General features: G+C 37.0%; 1 protein-coding gene across 5 annotated transcripts in view; it reads right to left on the bottom strand.

Annotated features, from left to right (window-relative positions):
• LOC132670955 (sodium channel protein type 1 subunit alpha) overlaps positions 1-23534 on the bottom strand; it is a 147714-nt gene that overhangs the window by 103873 nt on the left and 20307 nt on the right. Inside the window, exon 1 of one of the 5 annotated variants that reach the window (XM_078451181.2) lies at positions 22795-23451. The exons of the other annotated variants lie outside the window; for them this stretch is intronic. The gene's annotated coding sequence lies outside the window, so the exon portion shown is untranslated. Of the gene's footprint in view, positions 1-22794; positions 23452-23534 lie in introns of those variants that run through there. 5 annotated transcript variants of the gene reach the window in all.

The following is a 23534-nucleotide window of genomic DNA, read 5'->3' as shown; positions in this document are numbered from 1 at the left end:
GAGTTGAGGCTGGGAAGCAATGCCTGGCCATGAACAAGCTGGGGATACCAGCCAAAACAGCAGAAAAGAGATAAGCAGAAACAAGAAGTAAGTGCACTAGCAAAGACTTGGCCATTTTGATTTGGTTCCTGACTCAGTTCCAGTTCAGCCTCTTCATTGGCTAAGGTATGTTTTGGTCAATGGGATTTTCAATAAATTACCTGTTTTAGGGCACCTGGGTGGCTCAGTCAGTTAGACATCTGACTCTTGATATGGCTCAGGTCATGATCTCATGGTTTGTGATACTGAGCCCCACGCTGGGCTTGCCCTGACAATGTGGATCCTGCTTGGGATCCTCTCTCCCTCTCTCTCTGCCCCTCCCCATGGTTGCAAATGATCTCTCTCTCCCTCTCAAAATAAATAAATAAACTTAAAAAATAAATAACTCTATTTTACTTATATGAGCTTAAATATGGTTTTAATCCTTGCAAATAAATGTTTCCTGACATAGATATACAGTTTGCACATAAAAGTTTCTTAACATTCTATCTTAACTGCCTAGCCTACAGAGGAGAGCAGGAAAGTATGGCAAAGTTTAGTGTCACAGATGATGGAGGGACCAGCCTGAGCCAGATAGTTTGTAGGAAGTTTGAGATCTGGATCCATGTCTAACTGTTTCACTGTCCAGTGTTCTTGTTTTAGAACCAGAAATTCAGGCAGCAGGCTGATGTTTTATTAGAAACATTTATTGTCCTGACTGATCATGTCACTGAGCAATCCCATTTTATTCATAAAAGTGGACTAAAAGAATCTCCCAGTGCAATATCTTCCTCAAAAAAATTTGGTCTTCACCATAATCTCAAGCATTTGAACAAGTACCTATTCAGAATGTCAGAGCTATAAGTTGTAAAAGATGGATAAAAATTGTGACCAGAAAAAAAGGCAGTCATTATTATTACACCTAAAGCATTAAAGAAAAAATAAAGACATTTGGAGAATGACTGATATTTTTTCTTTTAATTTTTTTTTATGTTTATTTATTTTTGAGAGAGATAGACAGAATGCAAGCAGGGAAGGGGAAGAGAGTGAGGAAGACACAGAATCTGAAGCAGGCTCCGGGCTCCAAGCTGTCAGCACAGAGCCGGGCCAGGGGCTCAAACTCACAAACTGCGAGATCGTGGCCTGAGCCAAAGTGAGATGCTTAACTGACTGAGCCACCCAGGCACCCCGAGAAAGGTTGATTTTGAGTAAAATTGTATAGTGATAGGTCTGACACAGTGGGCTACCTCTAAAAGGAATCTCTCAACCACTTAATGAGGTGAGAGGTTGAAAGTGTCCTTTGAAATGACCAACTCAGACCTCTTATAACATCTATCAGAAAGAACAAGTTTTAGTACAGTTAACACAAAGTTTGTGCCCAGAATATTAAATTGAGCCAAACTTATTTTCCACATAAAGTCACAGTTTTATACATCATTATATAATCTTTTGGCAGAAATAAGGAATAACATTCAGAATGTGGCACTTCAAAATTCAAAAGATCTTAGCATAAAAATACCTAGTGTTTTAGATGTTTCAAAGTAGGGCCAAATGTAGAAAATAAGTTGGATATGATAAAAATACCAGAAATTTCTATTCAGTTGGCATAGGCACACGGTTGCTAGGCATATATAGTAGAATGGAATTCAACAAAAAAAGGATCACTAAATACCAATCAATCAATATCAATCAATCACTAAAACTATTAAATCGCATAGCTATGCTCAGTTACATGCTATAGGACATAGGGCTATAAGAGATTTGCAGGATGCTCCCCTTTAATTATCAACTTCCCTGTGCAGACAATGGGGTCTATCCATTAATTCACCATGTCCCTTCCCCTGCCCCTCTAGCTGTTAGAAGCACAAGCTAAACTCAAGATCAAACAAAAATCACTATTACTTTTCAGCATTTAACAACATCTACTTTACCATTCTTTTTAGCTCTTTCCTCTTTATTATCCTGATTTATATCGTACTTGATTTTGTAAGTCAGATCATTTTTAGAAGAAATGAACCAAAAAAAACCCCCACCTCTCCCTTGCTACAGTTTATGCCCATTTCCAGTGATTTGACTTTCTACTGAGATAAAAAAAAAAATCCAGTCACACACTATCCACGCGACAAACCTGCACACACGTGCAGGCAGTTATTGTGTCTCTCCTCTAAACTGAAAAAAATTTCACTCCAGTATCATGGATACTATATAATTACTTGCATTACGCATTTGTTCCTTTCCAATTTCTGCCCAACTTCACTGATCTGCTTAGACACTGTAATAGAAGAATGATAATAAGGATAGCATAAAGATAATGCCTGACTTTTACATTAAGTTCCCTTAGTACAAATTACCGTATAGAAGTTGTTTAGTAATAGAATATCTCTATTTAGGCTGTGTCTCTGTATAAATCAATTTAATACTTTTTTTTTTTTTTTTTAAATTTTTTTTCAACGTTTTTTATTTATTTTTGGGACAGAGAGAGACAGAGCATGAATGGGGGAGGGGCAGAGAGAGAGGGAGACACAGAATCGGAAACAGGCTCCAGGCTCCGAGCCATCAGCCCAGAGCCTGACGCGGGGCTCGAACTCGCGGACCGTGAGATCGTGACCTGGCTGAAGTCGGACGCTTAACCGACTGCGCCACCCAGGCGCCCCAATTTAATACTTTTTAAAAAGGATTAAAACAATAAAATTGAACTTTATATACAAATATATCCTATGATTCTCCTATTCTTCCTGCAATTAATCAGAAACAACAAATATTATTGACTTCCTTTAAACACAAGGGCCTTCTTGATTCCACCAGAATTAATTTTTCCACCATCCTGTTATCTGTTTACTTTGTTCTTGATTCAAAATATACTACATTATGGTTAAACTTAACACTAGAGTTTCTCTCGCCTTAACTAGTTTCTAAAAGTTTCAAAGTTATTCTGGTTCCTACTCCTATATCCCTCAGAGCTATTAATATCATTTACTCCATGCCCCTTAAAGTTTTATTCTCAATTTCAACATTGAGATCAGTGAAAAGTTATTAAACTGTAATAGCCTTTGGATTGATTTCAATAGGCTATAGTTAATATATTTCTCCAGGATGTCATGGAATCAGTGTTAATCAACTTGAATCACTTGAAATTACCCTAACAGCAATATTATATAGACCAATTGCTGCAGGAAATCAGGTTCAGAATTATTTTAAAGGTTCTAAGAATTTGTAATGCCAACTCCAGCTTTGGATTTCTGTTATATGCTCACTTTACACGTGTTCATACACCAATCTCTTTTTATATTTTATATATGCCACTATGTAGTAAAATACAAATTCTTTCATAGGAGGCTTTTTCTATCAACAGACCATGAAAGTTCAACTTTTTTCATGTGCTGGTCCTTCCTAATTCTGATCTAAAAGTTAGGGATTAATGATGAAAGATACATTTTTATAAGTAGAGCATTATACCCTTTAAGTCAACAATATGGATGAGATTTGTAAGGCTTTTACTCATTAAAGTTACATGAAAGATAAATCTTATTCTCTTCATTTATAATTATAGAAGCCAGTAAGTAAATTTACATACTTGAATATTAAAACTATTTGCCAACCAAACAGTTTTTCTGTTTCTACATTTTAGGATGTTAACGTTTAAAAGCTTTATATTGGCACATTCCATAATACAATAACAAAAAAAATAATTATATTAATATCCAAATGAAGTGACTACATGCCGAAACAGCCATCTGGCTGGCCAATCTTTAATTTGGCATAGTTATTCAAAGCTAAGAAACCAATGTCTGAGATTTAAAACAATGACATAAATAAATATCTAAAATCTTAAAAGTACAACAAATGATAAAATAATCTCATTGTATGTATCTGAATCAATGCATTTAAAAAAGAAATAACCTTACTTTAAAACTGAAGGCATATCTTGGGCATTTCTTTGTTAATTTAAAACTAAAGTTTGAACATTTTAATATGATAGTTACCTCTAAGAAAATTATGTAAAACACTTACTCATAACGTAAAACATATATGCTAGCATTGACAAGATATTGAATTAAGGAAACAATTTTGTTTGCTAAATATATACAGAATTATTTAGATAATGTAATAATTACATTATATCTCATTGTTATTCAGATATAATAGGTATAGAGAAAATATCAATTACCAGATAAAACTTCAGTAAATTAGACACTATTTTATGGAAGACTTCAGTATCTTAAAGCATGGTTTTATCTGTTTAAGAATAAATAATTTTGGGTTGCCTCACTGGCTCTAAGCCTGATTTTGAATTTGGGATATACATATGAAAGACATGGCTTTTGTTCAGGCCTGAGCAGACAGTCTGTTAGGAGAGACACATTTGAATACCCGTAGATTACAACACCACATAGGTGTAACAAACAGTAAGTTATCTATGAGACACAGAGGAAGTGCGAAAGAGGCGATGATCAATTCTTTCAGGATGGGGCAGGAGTAGAAGCCTTGCTAAGAGAAGCTTCCTAAGTAGGTGATAGCTGAAATGGGTTTTATGAAATGGAAGGATATTCTCCAGGAAGACAGAAGAAAAGGGCTGAGGACATGTAGGATATGTAAAATTAATGTGGTCTTTTTGATCAGTTAGAAAAAAGTACAAAATAGAATGCTAATAATGTTTAAAAGCATCTACTCAGTGCCAAGCATTGTACTATGTACTCAATGAACATGAACTTTAGAGTTTACTATACAATTTGTATGGCAAATATGTGTTTTTGTCATTGTTTTACAAATGGGAAAACAAGTCAGAAAAAAATAAACCCTAATCAAAGTCACAGCATATTCAGCAAGAGCTGGGATATGAATACTGATTCATCTGACTGCACCTCCACGTTCTTCCCCTATATCAGATTTGCTGGAAATATATCTCTGCTCGTGGCAGGGTGCCTGGCACTATGCTTATAAATATATGTGCTGAGTGAAAGAAATGAGTGAATGATTTAATAGCAAACTCAATTTAGTCAGTTAACTTTATTGGTGGTATTTATGGATAGTAGAGAAAAGAAATGAGGAGAAAGAGCAGAGACACAAATTTGTCAGAACTTTCTAATGAAATGAAAGGGATGAAACTAGACATTAGGCAGAAAGGGATGTTTTCATTCTTAAAACTCAACTGTTAATTTTTGCAGAAATAATCACCATTTTCTAGAAGAGGAAATCAGGGAAGAGAGAGTAAAATAGAGACAATGATCACCACAGTCTAATGTCGCAGTGTAATCTAGTCAGAGAAGGACAGAAGAGTCCATCGGATTACCAACGTGGTTGTCCTTCATCATCTTAGTGAATGTATGGAAGTCCTAGAATGCTAGAAATATAAAAAAAGATTGTGGTAGTTTAAAAGGGCGATGAGAAATGAAGACACTACTGAGCGAGTTTCTTTCGGGAAACTTGACGGTATAAAAGGACAAGATGTTAATGTAGCTAGAGGGAGAAGGAGCATTTTGATAAGAAGGAAAAAAACTTTAATATGCTGGAGAGAAAGAACAAAGCAGAGGATCAAGACCTGTGAGAAAACAGGTGTGGAGAAAACAGAAGGATTGGGAGGTTCATACAGAAAAAACTTGAAAATACAGACCCTCATTTGAGTGAGCAGAGATAGATCATTTCACTTCTTTTAATTTTTCTTCATCTATAAAAAGTGGCATTGAACTTGATAGTACATGAGAGTTTCATAAAAGGAAGGGCTAGATAAGACCATTCCTAAGGTTCCATTTGGCACCCATTTCCTTTTAACATTTTATATTTCTCCCCTTAGAATAATCCTTCTTAAAGGTAAATTAAGGTGTATTTTACGTATGGGATCTTTAACTGATATTTCTTGGTCAACAACCCTTAATGGAAAAGTTTCTTCATCTTTGAAATGAATTGGCCGCTTTGTCTTGCCAGCCTGCTGTTTGTAAGAAATTGCAAGGCTGCTAGTGAGAAAGGAAACAATTAATATCTGGTCCTGAGAAAGTAATTCCTCAGGGAATAAAAATAACAGAAAATACTTTATCCATGGGATAGCACTTCTAAAAGGGAATGAGATAATTTCTCAGCATATTTCTGACATGTTTCAAGGAACCTCAGTTAAGTCCTAAGGGGGACTGTCTTATATCTTATTCTTTAGGATTTTTGCCAAAGAGGAAAGAATGTGAACTTTTCTTCATTTAATATTTTGTACACATTTTTTCTTGGTGTACTTTTCCCCTATCCAGTGGGCATTCTTAGTAAATATTTTCATTTTTAAAAGATCCCAGAGTCAATAAACTTGTAGCCTGGTTGTTACTGTTTTGGTTTTGTAAAAATCTTTGAGCTAAAACTGCCATTTGTGAGTTTAAAAAAATCAATCATAAGATTTTTAAAACTGCTTTATCCAGGGTCTCCCCACTTTGTCAAAAGATTAGAACAAAGGACTGAATTTAGTTGTTAACATGGCTAACCCCAGGCCAGAATGTCATGGAGAGCTCTGGCAATAAAAGTAAAAACAAAGTCACAATTAACAAACGATTTTGTGGAATATAGACCTCATACCTATTAAAACTTTTGCTTACATACTAATGCTTTCTGGAAGCCCTTTACATTAAGATAATTATCACATATTGTGACCATATGAAAATAGTTTAAATCTATCTCATTTGGCTTACTTTGGTCAAAACAATCACTACAACCTCTGTTACATGGAAAACTCAATATAAAATAAAGCATTTGAATCGGAAATGGGATTAATGAGACTTTATTTGGTCAACAAATGCTTAATTTTTATTTCTGAATGGGAGTGCTAGATCATATTTAGTATTCACTTGTGAAAAAGCCATCTTCCATGAAGTCAGTGAAAAGGTGGTATGTCACATCTGTCGATTTTTTTTTTCAGAGATAGTGACATGAAATGTAAGCCTTTACCAAAATAAACTAAGAAACTTGAAAATCAATAATTTTTTTTAGATGTTTATTTTTGAGAGAGCACAAGTGGGGGAAGGGCAGAGAGAAGGGTACAGAAGATCTGAAGCAGGCTCTGAGCTGACAGCAGTGAGCCCAGTGTGGGGCTTGCTCAAGAACCAAACTGCAAGATTATGACCTGAGCCAAAGTTGGATGCTCAACCGTTTGAGCCACCCAGGTGCCCCCAAAACCAGTAATTTTAACTTGTAGCAACAGGTACCCATATGGGATTCAATTGGGAGACAGAAACCACATCCTAAACATGAAAGGTCTAATGTGAAGAATAATTAAATTATGATAGGAAATTCAGTATAAGGATGTAAGAAAGGTCTAAAGAGTGCCCTAAGGCTGAGGTAGAGCACCCAAAGGAGGATAAACATGGGAAGATTCTGTGGTTGAAGCCCTCTTTCTGCACCCAGTGTAGTTTGCTGGGGTGCCCCGGCCAGAGTTGGGCCACAATTGTGCAGCAAGCAGGAATAACCCTCCAGGGCACAGGTTAACCATGGCTGATGAATGGGCCTCCAGGAGGAATGGCATACCATTGTGGGCCTGAGTCCAGGAGCCTAGTGTCTGTGTTGGGAAGGCTGTGAAGTCACCAATGGGTATGTGGCTGGGAAAAATATCATCAGATGTCGCCACACACACACACACACACACACACACACACACACACATCTCTAGTGGACCATGCTATAGGAGCAAGTAAAATCAAAATGTAACATTTAGCACTGGAAGGAGAAGCCCCCTCCTCTTGAAATGTCCCTTCAGTGCCCTCTACTGACTAGTTTAACAGCACTGACAAAATTTACTGTAAAGGACAAATGTTTAAAGAGCCTAACATACTATCACTGCCTAGGTACCAAAGGGTGAACTTGAAGCTAAGGGACAATAAATTGGTAATGGGCATGTCTAATACAATGAATATTATTAGTCATAATTATTTGTTGTTATGGGGCATACTTTTTTTAATGTTTACTTATTTTTGAGACAGAGACAGAGCATGAGTGGAGGAGGGGCAGAGAGAAAGGGAGACCCAGAATCCTGAAGCAGGCTCCAGGCTCTGAGCTGTCAGCACAGAGCCCAATGCAGGGCTTGAACTCATGAACCCTCATATCAGGACCCATCCGAAGTCAGATGCTTAATGGACTGAGCCACTTGGTGCTCCAGGGCATACTTCTTATTAGCTACGCACGTTTCATTTATTTTTACCAATCAACTACTTATCGCTTACTCTTTGTTGATCTCCTTAACTACTTTTATAGGCCAATGTGGAGCCAAAGTTGCTGTCATATAAACTGTTATCTTCTTTATCCGCTGGCAGTTCTCCAAAACAAATAGCAAGTCATTTTTGAATTCCTATAAGCATTTATCTGCAATTCTTGCATTACTTGCTGGCTTCTACCTCTCCTTAGCTCTACTTGTGAACATGTCCCATTTTCTGTTTTAGTCCACAAGCACGTTGAGAGCAGCATCTGTCTTTGCATTCTTCACTATACCTTACTAAGTACTTTCTTCATGAATGGTACACAGTAAATAGCAGCTGAGTTCATCAATAAGATGATTGGAATAACAACACTGTCTCCCAAGAGTGAGAAGTGCAAAAGCATAAGAATTTGAAATTCAGCAGCTATAGCAACAATCAAAAGCTAAAATATAGAACATTTTATAGTAAAGTACATAAATACATTTCTTCACATAATTTTCTTTTTTCCTAAAGTCAAGAATTAATATTCCTCATAGAATATCTATTAATTATCTTTGGTATTATGTTGGACATTATGACAAACAAAAACCTTTGTTCTAAATTTAAGTTGCAGTTTTGAATCTTATTATGCCCCATCAAGGCACAGTACTCAGTGTGCATTAAGACACTAATCCATGTAAATAAGAACATTGATTTTCTTAATATCTGTAATTCTGAAGCTTAAAGATGGTATAAAGTATGTTCAAAGTTTCAAAGAAGTAATGAATCCATCTTTCTAAAGACATTTTTTTTTATATATCCAGCTTATATTTTTTATTTGGAATCTAAATAGTTAAGAGTAGCATCTTAGCAGTCTTATACATCGTCTAATACAAAGTAGGTTCTCAATATATATTTGTTAAGTGAATGAATAGTAATTGAAAAAAAATAAGTGATGGAAAAAATTATTTCTTGTTCTGACCAACTTACTGACCATTCTACTCCAGGGCTGATTAATATTATTATAATGCTAAAACAATATTATTGGTTAATATTTCCTCACACTTGTCTATCAGATTGTGAAATCAGTTTATATACTGATCATAAATATAATATGGAACAATAGACTATAGGAAAAATTAAACAAATGTAAGGCTCAATCATGGAATATATGGTGTCATTAAAATTATATTTTTGGATTATTTCTGATGACATGAAAAAATGCTTAAGATACAATATGTGGTACAAAATTGAAAACACTATAGGAATCCTATTATGCAAACAACAGGAATAAAAATTATTTAGAGAAAAATGTTAAAATATTAAAAACAATGCCCTATTGTTATTGTGGGAAAAATCACATAAAAGACAGTAAGATGGTGAATATTATTTTCTTCATTATACTTTTCTAAATATTCTAAGTTTTCTATAATAACTACAAATTTTACAACTATAAAGAATAATACTTGGATAACTTTTAAAAGTTAGACTCCAGTAAAAAAACAATGTATACCTTGAAATGACAAAAGAGAAAGTAATCAAATACTGAATTGACTCCTAATGCTAAAGATAGTAAGAAAAAAGCATTAAGAATTACTTTGAAAAAACAGTGTTAATCATAATATATATGGGATCTATAACAGGAGTTTGGAATTTACATAAGAAATAGAAGAATTATTAAAATCACTATATAATTCTTCAGGATATTTTCATAAAAGTGGTATTTTTACAGAAGTGGTATTAAAGTATAGACTTGCCAGATGTTAGACGTTACCCAAAAATCGGTTCTGGTTTTGTTTCATTTTTATTTAACAAACATCTCTTGAGTACTCATGCACTCCAAGATGAACTTGGCAGTGGTGAAAACACTTAGTCACAACAGGCAATAGATCGGCCAGTATTGCACAGACCGTACTAGAGTGTCGAGGGAGGCTGAAAACTAAGCATAACTCAGTGCCGCTGGTGCTGTGATAGAAGCCTGTGCCAGCACAGTCACAGCACACAGAAAAATGAATCATCTTGGGGGAAGATGAGTTCGTGGCTTTTCAGGCAGAGAAAGAAGCAGTAGCAAAGACTTGGAGAAAGAAACAGTTTCAGATATCCACAGAAATGCAGTTAGTTCTGCAGGACTAATGGTAGGCTAGGTAGGCCATGGGGAAGAAAGAAACCTAAACAGCTCATCCTAAAGTTTTGTTTTTGTTTTTGTTTTTTTTTTTTTTTACCAAGAATATCACTTAGAGTTTCAAACAGTGGAGATCTGATGTGCTTGTTAGAAAGGTCACGGGTGACTATGTGGAGGGCTGACTCCAAGATGAGAAGATGAAGAAAAGCCAACAGAAAATTCTTACGTTGGTTTAGTTGAGGGATGATAAAAGTCCAGACAAAAGTATTAGAACATTTATCTTTATGATCCCTGATTTACTTTGATAAACTTTTGGTTCACTTTTACTAGAACTTAGTGAGCTAAACTGATATGTGCCGCTCATATTATAGTAATGGAAAACCTACTGGTATAATGTGACAAATATTTTCTCTATTAACATAACTTTAAGTGACTGAGTTAACCTACACTAGAAAAATCTCGACTAATGCGTGTCTACAGTGTAACAGACATAAATGTACCATTGAATCTGATGAATTATCAAATTTGTCCTTGTCATAAAAAGTTTTGGTCTCAGGCCCTTTTTTTACTGTTAATATTATTGAGAACCCCCAAAAGCTTTTGTTTATGTGGCTTAATTTTATTAATATTTACTATATTAGAAATTAAAACAGAGAAATCATGAAATTATTTATAAATAACAAAACAACCATATGTTAAAAATAATATTTTAAGTGAAAAATAATTATCGTTCTAAAAGAAAAAACCTGAGAGTGATGTTATTTTATAAATTTGTAAATTTCTTTCATGTCTACCTTAATGTGTAGATTCTTAAATTAGCTTCTACATTCAGTCTATTATAAGTTACATTTGAATGAAAGAAATATGGCCTCACATAGATTCGTGGATTGGAATATTTTTTAATGTCTTAAAAAAACTTTTTTTAATGTTTATTTATTTTTGAGAGAGAGAGAGGGAGAGAGAGAGAATAGCCTGAGCCGGGTAATGGCAGAGAGACAGAGAGGGAGACACAGAATCTGAAGCAGGCTCCAGGCTCTGAGCTGTTAGCACAGAGCCCAACGCAGGGTTCAAACTCACAAACTGTGAGATCATGACCTGAGCCAAAGTTGGATGCCTAACCAACTGAGCTACCCAGGTGTCCCATGTAGTTTGAAATTTGTAATTACCTTTTCACTTAATTGTGAAGAGTCTTCTTTGATAGTCTACCCAAACTAGACAACTGGAATCTGAAACCATTATCAATGAACTTGTACTCTGCTATACTAAAATCTCTTGACCTATCTTACACTTTGAATGGATCCATTTTCCAGGTATGATTTTGTATCATTATCCACTGTTCATTTGTAAAGGTATCAGTTGACTGAGTTATGTAGATATTTGAATTGTGGAAACATTTCATTATCCATCTGTTAACATCACTAATTATCACATCAGAAAATCCTTTAAGTTTTAGAAGCTGCTGAGTTCAGATAGAAGTTTTCGAAACTTCTAATTTTCAAATATTGTCATTGGTAACAACAAATATTCTCAGTTACTTTTATTGAAATGAAAGGCTTACTTCATTTTCAAAAAAAATTATCTCCCAAATAGCCAAATTTGAATGGCCAGAACTTGTCTGTCAGTCCTTCTTTCAAGTAAAAATGATTTTCCATGGAAAAGCAACTAATTCAGTTTATAACTCAAACAATTGCACAAGTGCTTTTTAAAAAAAAATTTAATGTCTATATTTGAGAGAGACAGAGAGAGAGAGAGAGAGCAAGGGAGGAACAGAGAGATGGAGACACAGAATCCAAAGCAGGTTCCAGGCTCTGAGCTGTCAGCACAGAGCCTGATGCGGGGTTCGAACCACGGACTGTGAAATCACGACCTGAGCCAAAGTCAGACGCTTAATGGACTGAGCCATCCAGGTGCCCCACAAGTGCTTTCTTTTGAGTCAACCATCATCAGACTTTGGTATATGGCACATACTCTTTATATGGATTTCCCATTTCAGCACACGGAATATTAAAACTGGCTTTTAATTAAATTAATTTATTTATTTACCTGTTCTTACTTGGAGTGAATGGCAGTGAACAATGCAATCACTGCTAGTACAGTTTAGTGCCACTGTCATAATAAGTTTAAGGCTAGAAGTTTTCATTGCTCTTGTATCGTAAGGGCAAATGTCAATACAGTGGAAAAGGAAAATTCTTTTGTATTATTATGAAAGTAGTTTCAACCTGATGTACTCCTTAAAAGGTTTCATGGGAACTCAAGAGGCTCAAGAGGGACCACATTTTGAAAGAAAAAAAAACTGCTGAAATCATGTTAATAATTTTTCTATTTTTTATATTATATTTCATATGTACCAAAGACTATGGACATACTGAGAACATGATTGTAGAAGTATTTTTACATAACCCACTGAGTGGAAGGAGAGTTAGAAGTGAAACTCAAGTTCTTCATATATATCCAAAATCTACAAAGGACTTACCAAACTCAACACCTGAAAAACAAAGAATCCAGTGAAGAAATGGGCAGAAGACACGAATAGACAATTTTCCAAAGAGGACATCCAGATGGCAAACAGGCACATGAAAAAATGCTCAACATCACTCATCGTCAGGGAAATACAAATCAAAACCACACTGAGATACCACCTCACACATGTCAGAATGGCTAACATTAACAACTCAACAACAAGTGATGTTGGCGAGGATGTGGAGAAAGGCAACTCTCTTGCACTGTTGGTGGGAATGCAAACTGGTGCAGTCACTCTGGAAAACAGTGTGGAGGTTCCTCAAAAAATTAAAAATAGACCTACCCTATGACCCAGCAATTGCACTAGTAGGAATTTATCCAAAGGATACAAAAATGCTGATTCAAAGAGGTACATGTACCCCAATGTTTATAGCAGTGCTATCAACAATAGCCAAAGTATGGAAAGAGCCCAGATGTCCAACAATTGATGAATGGATTAATAAGATGTGGCATGTGTGTGTGTGTATGTATATATACATATACGTGCATGTGTGTATACACATACACACACATATATACATACATACAGTGGAATGCTACTTGGTGATCAAAAAGAATGAAATCTTGCCATTTGCAACAATGTAGATGGAACTAGAATGTATTATGCTAAGCAAAATAAGTCAGTCAGAGAAAGACAGATATATGATTTCACTCACATGTGGAATTTGAAAAATTTAACAGATGAACATAGGGGAAGGGAAGGAAAAATAAAATAAAAACAAAGAAGGAGGCAAACTATAAGAGGCTCTTAAATACAGAGAACAAACAGGGTCAATGGGGTTGGGTTAAATGGGTGACAGGAATTAAGGAAGGTACTCTTCGGGATGAGCACTGGGTGTCATATGTAAAAGACAAATCACTGGGTTCTGCTCCTCAAACCAAAACTACACTGTATGTGAACTAACTTGAGAATAAAAAAAATGAAGCTCAAAACAGAGGATAAAACAGAATGCCTAAAAATGAAAAAGAGAGAGAGAGAGAGAGAGAGAGAGAAAGTAACGGAGAATAAGATAAGGTTTGGTCCCAGGGGAGAGTAAGCTGGGATTCATTCTTTGTTATTACATAGGGAGTTTTATAGAGACCACCTTGTGTTTTCTTTTTTCCTTGCTTACTGATTTCTATTTCAGTTAACTATGTTCAAACTTCCTTTTTTGGAATTTCTTCAAAAGGTATTCTTGTCTTCATGCATACAGGTTGGTCTATAATCCTCTAAATGCCTTACATATTGGTGTGCAATCTTCCAGGCTCCTCAAATCACTGGAAACCTGAAACGCCAAGGTCCAGGTGTCACTGAAATATGGCATTCTAGACCTGAAACCAGTCTGTTGCCTCTTTGGTTTTGTACCAACACACTGACATACATAGCTCAAAATACCACTGGCCTTTTAAAATGGCATATCACATTCCAGGATAATACAAAAACTGCTGCCTGGTAGCATTTGTCAAGTCTCAAAGTAACTCTTTCCAGGATTTTCAAATCTGTTGAATTTCTTAGATTGAAATATTTTATGCAACAGCATTCTCTTAGTTTTTTTTCACCTCTATAAATATGTAATTGGAAATCCTGAACTTTGGTTTCTTTTCATTATTCTATATTTCTCATTGATTTTAAAATTCTTAATATTTGCTTAAAAATAATCTGGATATTGTCATCTAAGATTTACCATTAACTATCTCTTCTTCACATGGGTTCTTCCCACTACACTCTCCACACAAATAATTCCACATCTCCAAATGCAACGCATACTGATAATGACCCACATTGCTCCTCTGTGTCCTCTGGCTCAATAGTGTACATTGTTAATGTATTCTTATCATTATTCTATTTGATAATCTTATAAACTGATTTTGCCAGTTTGATGAGTTTTATTTGAAAGAATTTAAAAATTCATCTACAAACTGCATAAGTATTTACAGGGTTTTTTTTTTTTTTTTGGTTTGCTTTTTTTTTTAAGGTTTATTTATTCATTTTTGAGAGAGAGAGCACAAACTGGGGGAGCAGAGAGAGAGGGAGGCACAGAATCCCAAGCAGGCTCCAGGCCCTGAGCTGTCAGCACAGAGCCTGATGCGGGGCTCTAACCCACAAACCTCAAGATCATGACCTGAGCAGAAGTCAGACGCTTAACCAACTGAGCCACCCAGGTGCTCCCGGTTTGCTTTTAATGTTCTCAATCTGAGGTCAATTTTTACTAAAACAATCCATTACAAATGGTAGGTGTGTCATAAATATAAGATGACTTTCCTAAAATTTTGCTGAATTCTAAAGGGAGAAGTGAGAGTACTAAATTACACAATTTTTAGAACAACATTCCTTTGACATTTAAAGCTAACTTTATGTTAGGCCACTTCCCAAAGCTCATCCATTGTTACAAAATTTGCAAAATACTAATTTTATTATAGAGAGTTTGTGAGCTGCTAAAATATTCAAACATTCAACTGTTTCCTTACTAACTTTACATTGAGTTTACTGTTTTGATTACACATACAATAAAGATCTTTATACAAAATAGATTTACCCAAATCCATCAGAAAAATAATGGATGCTAACTTTTACTCTGGGTTTTAAAGCAACAAAATGCTAATTTTAGAGAATTTTGTACAAAAAACACTTTGGCATATAAAATAAATAATTAATAGTCATAATTTTGCTTGTGTAGAAAAGAATCATTTTATCATCTTTTTTATATTTTCCTTCTTGCTTTATGTAATGAGCATGTATTACTTTTGTTATAAGAAAAATAAGAAATAATATTCTACTTTTTGTTTGAATTTATAGGGGTGCCTGGGGTGGCTCAGTTGGTTAAGTATCTGACTCTTGATTTGGTCATGATCTCACGGTTTGTGAGTCTGAGCCCCATGTCGGGCTCTGCACTGACAGTGTAGGGCCTGCTTGGGACTCTCTCTTTTTCTCTCTCTGCCTCTCCCCTGCTCACTCTCTCTCTTTCAAAAGTAAATGTATAAACTTAAAAAAATCAATTTAAACTTTAAAAAAATTACAAAGAAGAAAGTAGAAATCAGAATCCCATAGATGAGAGATAACTATTAAATTCTTTCCAGTTGTTCTTTTCCTAAGTAAAAACACTGCTGCTTTTTGTTTTTCATTACTGAGCTCCTACTAGATATATATGTTTGTATGCTCCTTTTTATGTACCCATTAGATCCTGAGCAATTTTGCAAAGAAGTAAACATTCCTGAAACAATATGCTTAATGGCTTCATAAAATCTCATTATTTGTAAGGACCATGGTTTATTTAACCATTTCTCGAACATTGTGTATGTAGACAGTTTTCAGGTTTGTTGGGGTAGAATTACTCTTCTTAACCAAGGAATAATTTGGTATGACTGTTAGTCAAAGGTCCCAGTTCACCCTTAACTAAGGCGATCAGATTTATAATCCAGACTTGAATAACCAGATGCTTACTTCCTAGAATTTTAATTAAAAAAATTTTTTTATTTACATTTATTTATTTTTGAGAGACAGAGCACAAGTGAGAAGGGGCAGAAAGAGAGGGAGACACAGAATCTGAAGCAGGCTCCAGGCTCTGAGCTGTTAGCACAGAGCTCAATGTGGGGCTTAAACTCACAAACCATGAAATAATTACCTGAGCCGAAGCCAGACGCTTAACTGACTGAGCCACCCAGGAACCCCCTAGAATTTTAATTTTTAATCCAAATTACCAAAAAAAAAAAAGCCTGAAGTAGCTAAACGAATTCATCCTAGGAGACAACAGCACCTTGCAGAAACCACCAAAAAGTCCAAAGTAAGGGCTATCTGACTGTCATGACCTCCCCTACTCTTGTCATTTCCAGTCTAGACTCCTCAACTCCTCCTCAACTCTGTGAGCTGTACTAACTTTCTAAGGGAATACTTTTATACTTAAATTAATCTCAGTCTCAGTTGCTCAGTTGCACTTTGACATTAATTATTTTATTTATAAATTCTTCATTGATTTCTAATTTTTATATCCTTTTGTGTCACTTTTGTCACTGAAACAAATAAGAGCCTCAGCTAAGTAAACTTCTCATAGATTATGAAAGCACACATGAGATTATAGGCACACAAGATTAATCAACATCACCACTCTTTCTGCCCACTTTGTTATCCATCATACCTCTTTAAATAGAAACCTAATTAATTTCCTTTATTGGACTATTAATACCTATACAGACAACTCCTCATTATCCAGTGGAAGAAGGTTATGAATAATGAAAACTCACCATTAGTATAACAACAATTTTATCAACAACAATGTCTTACGAGTTTCTATCTTCTTTGCTCATTGTTTTAGCAGTCATTAGTATAGTCAGAGAAAACTGCTATGGGCTGAATTGTGTCCCCCTCAAAATTCATACGTGGAAGCCCTAACCCATAGAACCTCAGAATGTGACTGTATTGGAGACTAAGTTAAGATGAGGTTGTTAGGGTGGTCTCTATTACAATTTGACTGGTGTCCTCATAAGAAGAGGGAATCTGGACACAGAAAGAGATGCTAGGGAAGCATACACACAAAGAAAAAACTGTGCGGGGACACAAAGAGAAGGCTACCAGCAGCAAGTCAAGGGGAGAAGACTCAGAAAAAAAAAACCAAACCTAAGAACACCTTGAACTTGGACTCCTAGCCTCCAGAACTGTGAGAAAGAAATTTCTATTGCCCAGTCTGTGGTATTTTATTATGGAAGCTCTAGTAAACCAGTACAGCAACCAACCCTATTTGGATGACACTCCTCTATTTCAAGTTCAATGGTTCCCTCAATGGTGTTTATGAAAAAAAGGAGACAAGCAACATATATTATAAAGAACATACGTGATGTTTGCATAAGTTTGGGAGAGTATGTGCAATAGTAGAGATGTTTCTTAGAAATTACTAATAATCTTTCTGCAAAAACATTAGCTCATTACTCCTTACCTCCTTAAATTTCCAGTAGAGTCACAAATGACTACGCTATCAGTTATAAGAAAAATTTTGACAGGAAGTTAGGTTAAGAAAGTGTTTACTGTTATAGGTATGTGGGACAATTTTCATATACTTAAAGTTGTATGGATTCTCAAAAAGGGAGAATCTCATTGTTCTTTTCTTAAAGAAAAAAGACATCGACAGCACCCAATATATGCAATAACTGACACTAAAGACACAGATGTACATAAAATATAGCACGAGCAAGATTAACATGACAATTCAATGGGGGAACAATAGTCTTTTCCACAATCTGAGGTCAAACACTTGGTTCCTGGACCTGTTTTGAAAACATAGACAGAACTATGGTTGTATTAGTTGCATTATTAACTTAGCTCCACATTCTGTTTTGTTCCCTACTTAAGTATGTTTTATGCACCTCTTAACCTCATGCATGATTAGTCATTAACTTTGCCTTTTTGCCCCTACTCCCTGTTTATACATTGATTGTGGAAACCTAATGGTTTCCTAAAGGGTATATTTGTCTTGAAAGTATCTGACATCTAATCATACCAAGTCCCAAATGCCACCTCATTGTCCAGAAGAATGCTTACCTCCAGATTATTTCAAGCCCTCCCCCCAGCTCAAGGTTTCAAGGAACCCCTCACCCCCCTCTCATGTATTTACCTCTTTCCCCAAACATATATAAGCTGTCCGGAGACTCAACAGGGGCAAGCAATTTTGGGAATGATCTCCTGCTTTCTCATTGATCTGCCCTTCTGATAATAAAACTTTCTTTGCTTCAAAACCCATGCCTCAGATGTCGGCCTACTGCGTATCGGGTGCACGGACAAGTTGAAATTCAGTAAGAAACTAGTGCTGGACAACTGGATATCAACATGCAGAAGAATGAAGTTGGACTCCTGCCTCACAGTATTTATAAAGATGGACTGAAAATGAATCACAGGTATCAATGTAAAAGTTAAAACTACCAATAGAATAGAAAAAAAGAAGTAAATTGTCATGACCTTGGCTTAGGTGATGGTTTCATATATATGACATCAGAAGCACAAATGACAAAAGAAAACATTAAAGCCAAAAATTATAGATGCTTTCATCAAAGTTCAAGCTAAAGTTGTAGGTGGGGGGCACCAAAGGAGGAGAAGGCCCTGAGAGATGGAAAGGACTTTTTACCACTTACAGGGTTAGAAGCAAGGTTCATTCTAAGAGAGAATTTCACACTTGCTAGAGAGAAATTACAATGTTTGTAGGTAACTGAGAGGGAGTGGGAGCAAACAGGCAAGAGATATAAAAAGATAAACTATTAGAATGTGAATTCTGAAGCAATAAAAACATAATAAAGCATTTAATATAGATAAAAATGAAAGCTGATGTTGATATTTTACCATATTATTTTGAGATCCTGTTAATTCATTTGCAAAAAAAAGATTTGTTCAAACACCTCTGGGTGCCTACTATGTCCTGACCAACCTAGGCAAAAAGGCACCTCTGGGTGCCTACTATGTCCTGACCAACCTAGGGAATGACAGACTGGTTTCCATCCTCATCATCAGCCCACACCTCCCAAATTTAGCCATTTCAGGGGAAAGTGCTGAAGTGTAAGCAAGGACTGGATGCCTGGGGCTTTTTTTTTTCTTTTTCATTTTAACTAATTATTTGCTGCCACCTAACCAATAATCTCAAAGAGATTTTTTTTAAAGTTTTTTAATGTTTATTATTTATTTAGCTTTGCGTGCACAAGCAAGTGGGGGTGGGGCAGAGAGAGAGCGGGACACAGAATCTGAGCAGGCTCCAGGCTCTGAGCCATCAGCACAGAACCCAACATGGGGCTCGAACCCACGAACTGTGAGATCATGAGATCATGACCTGAGCCGAAGTGGGACACTCAACCAACTGAGCCACTCAGGCGTCTCTCAAACATTTAGTGTTTTTAAACATTTAAAAAGCCAATTTCACCGCATTCTAGGAAACACAGCATTTTTCACAGAACTTTACAAATTGTTAAAAAAAAATTTGTGTGTAAAAATGAGTGGTTTAGGTTTGCTTTGTGTTTTTTTTTTAACCAGTAATTTCTCACTAGTAAATATGCAACTTAAATTTACTTGATATTGATATTGTTCCTCAGTTTGTTTTTATTTTTTTTAATTTTTTTTAACATTTATTTATTTTATTTTTGAGACAGAGAAAGACAAAGCATGAACGGGGGAGGGTCAGAGAGAGGGAGACACAGAATCTGAAACAGGCTCCAGGCTCTGAGCTGTCAGCACAGAGCCTGACGCGGGGCTCGAACTCACGGACCGCGAGATCATGACCTGAGCCGAAGTCAGCAGCTTAACCGACTGAGCCACCCAGGCGCCCCCCTCAGTTTGTTTTTATAAAAGCCAGCAACAACGAGGGCCCTAAGCAGGGCTCCCCAGATCTGGCTGGTCATCTGTGTGGCCCCATTTCCTTCCATTTCTTCTACTCTCTGGATTGCTAATAAGGGGAATGCCAATTCTTACACCTGTGAGACACTGTGCCCTTGGGGAAATTTATGTTTTCTCCCTTCTCTCAGCCCTGAACACTAGACTGAAGACATCACGTGGCAGAGATTTTGTCTTATTCACCATATTCCTGTATCTAGGATACAGACTGTCCTGTACTACAGGAGGGCACAACATTTTTTTTTCCAATGAATGAATGTAGCACATTTAGGGAATTATTCTAAATCAACGTATATGAAATTGTGACATGTAGTTAAGCAGATGAATTACAGCTGCCCTCTACAGATTGCACTACCTGAGTCCTGATTATCTGGGCTCAGTCATAGTTCTGCCATCACACAGGTGATCAGGGGTGCTCAAAAGAATAGACCGCAGTCAGCCTGTTTGGGTTTGTTTGGGCTCTGCCACTGATTGTCTCCCCAAGGGCAAGTTAATTGGTTTCCTTATCCATAAATTGGTGATTAATAATAGTACCTATCTCATAGATTAAGTGGGAATATATTTGTAAAATTCTGCTCAGAATAGTGGCTGGGATGGAGTAAATGCTATGCATCTTTGCTAAAGAAAATAATTAATAAATGGAAACTAGGAACGTGGACAAAGGAAAAAGTTGGAAAAGCACAGTTAGAGGCAGTTTTGGGGAAATTTGGTTTAATTGTTTCTTTTTTTTTTTTGAACACAGTTGCTCTGAGAATAAATCTCTTCATCACCCCCTACCCTTCACCAGTATAATCTAGTATAAATTAGCACTCACCAGTATAATCTAAACTGAGCTGTGAAACAGGCTTACTTGACTAATCAGAATTTTCAAAGGGTAGTCATTACTACACAAATCACAGCCCCATTGACCCTGACATTGAAGACAGCAAAAGCATCAATAGCTCATTCTCAATACCTGTCCACCAACCCCTGTACTCTTTCTTCTCCCCTCCCCCTTTCAAGATAGCTATTTACCTGGGAGGAAGTGATGGGTTCAGCCTCTTCAACTACCCAGGAGGAAAATAAAACCTTGTACCACATCCCCCCCAACCCTGGCTAAATTTTGGAGGGGTGCTTTCAGGTGTCAGGCTCACACCAATATAAATGCATGAGGACTGCCCAGTCTGTGAAGTCCTAGGGGTAAGTCCAAACAAGCCCCAGATTTTTCCCTTCCTTGTCTGCAACACATACAGAAGATGCTCTTAATGTTTTTTTCTCTCAGAATCTCTGGGTTCCCTGACAGTGCCTTCTGTACAAAGAACCAGAATGTTTCTTACTGGATTCCTCTATTGAGATTCTGGAGTTTTCATTGCCTTATTGGTGGCAATAAAGTTTACTTATAGGTCTCTAGTCTGTCCCTTTGCCCCTGGTATTTCTAGCTGCTAATGGAGAATCCTGGCCGAGATCCCCTGTGCCTTCTTGGATACTGTATAATTAATTAGGCCTCCAATTGTGCCTTCCCTTCCCCTCTCAAGGATGGAGAAACCCTCTAGCCCATGCCTTAAAGGGAAACTGCCCTAATAAATGAGTCTCCAGATACCAAATTTCCCAGCAAGAAGGGGCCATATAAACAGAGACTATAAGTATTGGCGGCAGAATCCAATGTATTAATTACTTTTACTAGTAGGAGCGTCCCGGATACCTTGGCTGCCTAAAAACATATTTGAAAAGCCAGACCAACGATATAAGGAGGGAAGAAAAAAAAAAGCCATACAAAGGAGTTGCAGTGAGTTTAATGAAAACTAACTCCATTACTGGGTTCATGTGATATAACCAGCCACTGGGCTCTGTTCTAGAGGTTTAAAATGTTACCTCACCCTCTCCACGAAATTGTTTTCCCGTAAATCTCTGTGGCCATCCATTCCTGTCTACACATTATGTTCCTAAAATAGACACCATCTAAAAATCTCTTCAAGGAGCTTTGTGAAGGAAGGCCTAAATTGCAACACTGCTCCTACAAGAGGGATGCACTGGTTTCATAGCAATTACAAGCAACAGCAACAAAGGAGAGGTTTAAAGTTTTTCACCCTAGTTATTCTTCTTCCAACATGCCCAGATGAGGGGTAAAGTGTCAGGCGTCCACTGTATGTGCAGAAGTCCCAAGCTGCATCACCCTGGAGGGTCAGGTCTTGCAGCAAATAGGAAAGGTAAGCTACCCACTGCTCCCTGGACGGGAGAAACTAAAGCAGGAATCACCAACCTCAGCATGGAATTTTCCTATTTCTGTTCGGCATCATCCTCTTGGGATGCTTTAAAGTGCTTTATGGAGAAATATGTCCTGTTACTACACTAGCGCATCAGAAATACCACTTGAACCTGTAAATCCACATAAAAAGAAGCCACATTTTATAGGTGTGATAGCAACAGTGTTGGCAATTTGCAAGTTTGCCATTGCATCTCAGAAAATATTTAGTCACATGCACGTAGAGACAGAGCATTACCCTGCTTTGGCTTTAATTGTTTCACGGGACACGTGAAAAAGCACCTGCAACCACTCTCTTTGGACTGATTTGCTACAGAGAAGTGACAATTTTCAGTGAGTAACTGCAGAGAGCAAAAAGACATATGAGAAGTAAACGTGTCGGGGAGGTGGGGGGAGCTGGTCTTTAAACACATACCTCAAACAGGTAGGAGAGAGGGAATCCATGATAACAAAGGCGTTTGAAAAGCCTCACGTCCACCCAGAGACATTTCTTGTGCAGTTTGGAAAAGCAAGCCGGTTCACACGGGGAACCGAACAGCATCTGCAGTATCACTGCCGATCGTGACCTCTGTCTAATTAAAAGTAACTCGGTGTTTCCTGTTTGGCATTCCACAGAAGGGACTCGTTCCCACTTCCCTCCAGCTCCTTTGGTGGCGCGGTTCGATCCGAGTTAGGGGGAATACATCATTGTTCCTTTCTTGCCCAAGCCCAGCCTCTGCCCGAGGAGGCTGAACACCCCTGCAGTGCTAGCTAGGCTCCAGCAGCAGTCCCGCCGCCTTCTTCCTTCCTGTGGGGCTAACGCTGAGATCTAATTTTTGCTCCATCCTTAGGAACAATATGACCTCTATTCACAGCTAGCTAGTCCAGTTCTACAGCACGGGTGAAGGAGGGGGTTTCAAAAAGGAGACCTTGAATAGACTGAAGGCAAGCAAAGGCAGGAAGAAACTGGCCAGGTTCCAAGCTATTTCAGGCCAAAGAATCCCATCTTGTATCAAGATGCTGACTGCAAAACAAACCTGAATTCAGTTCGTGGAAGGTGGAGAGAAGAGGGGGAGGGGAAGGGGAGGAGAAGGGGAGGAGAAGAGAGGGAGGAGGGGGACCGTTGGTCCGAAATCACATACAAAAATGGACTTCCTGCTCAGCCCAAACTGTATA

The sequence above is a fragment of the Panthera onca genome, chromosome C1 (assembly GCF_046562875.1).
Source record: "Panthera onca isolate mPanOnc1 chromosome C1, mPanOnc1 haplotype 2, whole genome shotgun sequence".
NCBI lineage: Eukaryota > Metazoa > Chordata > Mammalia > Carnivora > Felidae > Panthera > Panthera onca.
The sequence above is the reverse complement of the archived record's forward strand: the minus strand, read 5'-3'. Positions and strand labels throughout refer to the sequence as shown.